Here is a 5659-nt window from a genome sequence, read left to right as displayed (position 1 = left end):
ACATGAACAGACATTTCTGCAAAGTAGACATCCAGATGGCCAACAGACACATGAAAAAGTGCTCCATATCACTCGGCATCAGGGAAATACAAATAAAAACCACAATGCGATATCACCTCACACCAGTCAGAATGGCTAAAATCAACAAGTCAGGAAATGACAGATGCTGGCGAGGATGCGGAGAAAGGGAAACCCTCCTACACTGTTGGTGGGAATGAAAGCTGGTACAGCCACTCTGGAAAACAGCATGGAGGTTCCTCAAGAAGTTGAAAATAGAACTGCCCTATGACCCAGCAATTGCACTATTGGGTATTTACCCTAAAGATACAAACGTAGTGATCCAAAGGGGCACGTGCACCCAAATGTTTATAGCAGCAATGTCCACAATAGCCAAACTATGGAAAGAACCTAGATGTCCATCAACAGATGAATGGATCAAGAAGATGTGGTATATATACACAATGGAATACTATGCAGCCATCAAAAGAAATGAAATCTTGCCATGCGACAACATGGATGGAACTAGAGCGTATCATGCTTAGCGAAATAAGTCAAGCAGAGAAAGACAACTATCATATGATCTCCCTGATATGAGGAAGTGGTGATGCAACATGGGGGCTTAAGTGGGTAGGAGAAGAATCAATGAAACAAGATGGGATTGGGAGGGAGACTAACCATAAGTGACTCTTAATCTCACAAAACAAACTGAGGGTTGCTGGGGGGAGGGGGTTTGGGAAAAGGGGGTGGGATTATGGACATTGGGGAGGGTATGTGCTTTGGAGAGTGCTGTGAAGTGTGTAAACATGATGATTCACAGACCTGTACCCTGGGGATAAAAATATATGTTTATAAAAAATTAAAAATTAAAAATTAAAAAAAAAATTACCAGAAAAAAAAAAAAAGAAATTCTCTGTCCCGCTGCTGTGGAAATGCAAACTATAGTTCTTCCTGGCATATCCATCTTCGAAACATGAATGAGCATTTTTTTCTATCTGAAATATCACTTTACTAACTTTAAACACTTAAATCACTGTTATTTTTCCATTGGGATCATCAATTTTTCTTCCTTTCTTTTCTATTTAGACCTGTAAATGTAACGGTCAGTAATGGAAAACTGCACACAAGTGATAGTGTTTATCCTGGCAGGTTTGACTGATGACCCACAATTGAAAGTTGTGTTATTTGTCTTTCTGCTTCTCACCTACTTGCTGAGCATCACTGGCAATCTGACCATCATCACACTCACCCTGGTGGATACTCACCTCAAGACCCCCATGTATTTTTTTCCTTCGGAATTTTTCCTTCCTAGAAATTTCTTATACTACTGCATGCATCCCTAAATTGTTGGTTACTATGGCAACTGGAAACAAAACCATTTCCTTTAATTACTGTGCAACTCATGTGTTTTTTGACTTCCTTCTTGGTGCATCTGAATTTTACTTGCTGGCTGCTATGTCCTATGACCACTATGTTGCCATCTGTAAGCCTCTGCATTACACAACCATCATGAACAGTAAGATCTGCATTCAACCTGTCTTCTGTTGTTGGTTTGCTGGGTTTTTTGTCATCTTTCCACCTCTCCTCTTAGGCATAAATCTTGCCTTCTGTGCCTCCAACATTGTTGACCAATGATACAACTCCCCTGCTGCAGATCTCCTGCTCAGACACACAGCTCTTAGAGACAATTGAATACATCTCTGCTTTGGTGACACAAATATTCACATTGGTGATGGTGATAATATCATATATCTATATTGCCTTAACAGTTCTAAAAATCCCTTCAAGTAAGCAGAAGAAAAAACTTTTCAACATGTTCTCACATGATTGTGATATCCCTTTCTTATGGCAGCTGCATCTTCATGTATGTTAAACCATCAGTCAAACAAAGAACATCTTTTTTTCCAAGGGAATTGCAGTCCTCAATAATTCTGTGGCTCCACTTTTTAATACTTTCATTTACACTTTGAAGAACCCACAGGTGAAGAAAGGCTTCATGAATATAGTACACAAAATTGTTTATTTTTCAAACAAATGAGTTTCCTGTTGCATAATACATACTGGAAATGAACAAAGTTGTCTTATATAATATCAGTGTATTCAATAGTAGCTTTCAGTACATAGTTTCCTCTTTTTTCCCTTTATCTCTATAATACTCATCTTAATCTCTTTCAAGTTTTATCCACAAAAGCCTTTGCTTTTAATGTTCATGTTCCTATATTCTTCATGAGATATATCTTTTTTTCTCATCTCACTTCCTTTTCCTCTAGATATAGGAAAGAAATCGAGCCACATTTTTCAATCTATCTCTCTTGTCTATAATTCCTACTTACTCAAGACTACAAAATATTGTTTAATTTGAATTATACTTATTGTAACACACAATTCAAAGGTTATTACTATCTTTATTTGTGATCAGGCTTATTTTCTTAAACACAGTGAGTTTATTTACAGAAATTACTCATTAATTTATAATAAAACATATTCATTTATATTTTTAAAATACAATCTGTTAGCAATAATTATGTTTAAAGTAATTATAATAAAATTTTAACAGAGATTAGCCATCAGTGGTGGTGCTCATCTTTGAAATTGTCTATTAGAAATGTGATTGTTTTGCTAAAGTTAGTTCTGTAGGAACTAGCTATTTAGAAGAAAATATGTTTGAATAATGCTATCTTAAGGAACTGAATAAAATATAAGCAGGAGGAAGTCTACGTATATGATCAACTGGAAAATATTATATGTTTATGTAAAGCTTGTAGAATGAACTGCTTCTTAAAAGGTATTTGGGTTACAAATATGATTTCAAGAATGTTGTAATTATATGTGTGTGTGTATACACATACATATACACACATAGTATGTACATGTGTATGTGTGTATGTTGTAAGTATGTGTGCATGTACATATATGTGTTCACATACATATATGTATATCCATATTGAGACAGTCTAATACAGTTGATCCCGGAAGAGCATAGAATTTGGGGCAATGCCCCTTGCAAAGTAAAATCCATGTATAACTTTTTACTCTCTAAAATGTTTACTGTTAATAGACTACTGTTGACAGGAAGACTTGTTGATAACATAACCAGTTTATTGATATATATTTTCTATATTGCATGTATTATATCTTGTAATATTACAATAAAATAAGCTTGATAAAAGATAACATTATTAAGAAAATCATAAGAAAATTACATTTACAGTACTGTATGTATTTATCAAAATATTTACATATAAATGGAATGGTGAATGTCAAATCTATATTGTACAAGGGTCAGCTGTACAAGAACAGCCTAAACTAAAGCTGTCTCAATATTCTGATTATTTTGATCCTATTAAGGCGCCAAACACAATGAGTTTGCTTAAAACATATTGTCCGGGGGATAGGGTCATTGGATGATGGGTATTAAGGATGTTACATGATGTGATGAGCACTGGGTGTTATATACAACTGATGAATTATTGAAGACTACATCTGAAACTAGTGACGTACTATATACCAGCTAATTGAACTTAAATTTAAAAAAAGGAAAAAATAACATACTCCTCAAGTTAGCCACTAATTCATTTGGAGCTATTGTGAAAAATCTTCTCTTACATATTTTAAGATGACTGTCACTTACAAGTTATTTATCACAGATCCTCTAAATTTTTTTAGCCTATTTTTTAAAATTTTTTATTTTTTATAAACATATATTTTTATCCCCAGGGGTACAGGTCTGTGAATCACCAGGTTTACACACTTCACAGCACTCACCAAAGCACATACCCTCCCCAATGTCCATAACCCCACCCCACTTCTCCCAACCCCCTCCCCCCAGCAACCCTCAGTTTGTTTTGTGAGATTAAGAGTTACTTACAGTTTGCCTCCCTCCCAATCCCATCTTGTTTCATTGATTCTTCTCCTACCCACTTAAGCCCGCATGTTGCATCACCACTTCCTCATATCAGGGAGATCATATGATAGTTGTCTTTCTCTGCTTGGCTTATTTCGCTAAGCATGATACGCTCTAGTTCCATCCATGTTGTCGCAAATGGCAAGATTTCATTTCTTTTGATGGCTGCATAGTATTCCATTGTATAAATATACTACATCTTCTTTATCCATTCATCTGTTAATGGACATCTAGGTTCTTTCCATAGTTTGGCTATTGTGGACATTTCTGCTATAAACATTCGGGTGCACGTGCCCATTTGGATCACTACGTTTGTATCTTTAGGGTAAATACCCAGTAGTGCAATTGCTGGGTCATAGGGCAGTTCTATTTTCAACATTTTGAGAAACCTCCATGCTGTTTTCCAGAGTGGCTGCACCAGCTTGCATTCCCACCAACAGTGTAGGAGGGTTCCCCTTTCTCCGCATCCTCGCCAGCATCTGTCATTTCCTGACTTGTTGATTTTAGCCATTCTGACTGGTGTGAGGTGATATCTCATTGTGGTTTTGATTTGTATTTCCCTGATGCCGAGTGATATGGAGCACTTTTTCATGTGTCTGTTGGCCATCTGGATGTCTTCTTTGAAGAAATGTCTGTTCATATCCTCTGCCCATTTCTTGATTGGATTATTTGTTCTTTGGGTGTTGAGCTTGCTAAATTCTTTAAAGATTCTGGACACTAGTCCTTCATTGATATGTCGTTTGCAAATATATTCTCCCATTCTGTCAGTTGTCTTTTGATTTTGTTAACTGTTTCCTTTGCTGTGCAAAAGCTTTTGATCTTGATGAAATCCCAATAGTTTATTTTTGCCCTTGATTCCCTTGCCTTTGGCGTTGTTCCTAGGAAGATGTTGCTGCGGCTGAAGTCGAAGAGGTTGCTGCCTGTGTTCTCCTCAACGATTTTGATGGATTCCTTTCGCACATTGAGGTCCTTCATCCATTTTGAGTCTATTTTTGTGTGTGGTGTAAGGAAATGGTCCAATTTCATTTTTCTGCATGTGGCTGTCCAATTTTCCCAGCACCATTTATTGAAGAGGCTGTCTTTTTTCCATTGGACATTCTTTTCTGCTTTGTCGAAGATTAGTTGATGTAGAGTTAAGGGTCTATTTCTGGGCTCTCTATTCTTTTCCGTTGATCTATGTGTCTGTTTTTGTGCCAGTACCATGCTGTCTTGATGATGACAGCTTTGTAATAGAGCCTGAAGTCCGGAATTGTGATGCCACAAACGTTGGCTTTCTTTTTCAATATCCCTTGGCTATTCGAGGTCTTTTCTGGTTCCATATAAATTTTAGAATTATTTGTTCCATTTCTTTGAAAAAGATGGATGGTACTTTGATAGGAATTGCATTAAAGGTGTAGATTGCTTTAGGTAGCATAGATATTTTCACAATATTTATTCCTCCAATCCAAGAGCATGGAACATTTTTCCATTTCTTTGTGTCTTCCTCAATTTCTTTCATGAGTGCTTTATAGTTTTCTGAGTATAGATTCTGTGCCTCTTTGGTTAGGTTTATTCCTAGGTATCTTATGGTTTTGGGTGCAATTGTAAATGGGATTGACTCCTTAATTTCTCTTTCTTCTGTCTTGCTGTTGGTGTAGAGAAATGCAACTGATTCTTTGCATTGATTTTATATCCTGACACTTTAATGAATTCCTGTATAAGTTCTAGCAGTTTGGGAATGGAGTCTTTTGGGTATTCCACATATAGTATCATATCATC

The 5659-nt window shown here is 36.3% G+C and overlaps 1 pseudogene; it reads left to right on the top strand.

Moving 5' to 3' along the window:
• Positions 1 to 1106: 1106 nt before the first annotated feature.
• LOC106004702 lies at positions 1107 to 2035 on the top strand (annotated as a pseudogene).
• The last annotated feature ends 3624 nt before the right edge of the window (positions 2036 to 5659 follow it).

The sequence above is a fragment of the Mustela putorius genome, unplaced genomic scaffold, assembly GCF_011764305.1.
Source record: "Mustela putorius furo isolate JIRA1106 unplaced genomic scaffold, ASM1176430v1.1 tig00537227_pilon_pilon_pilon, whole genome shotgun sequence".
In the NCBI taxonomy this organism is placed as follows: Eukaryota; Metazoa; Chordata; class Mammalia; order Carnivora; family Mustelidae; genus Mustela; species Mustela putorius.
This window is presented reverse-complemented; position numbering and strand designations above follow the sequence as displayed.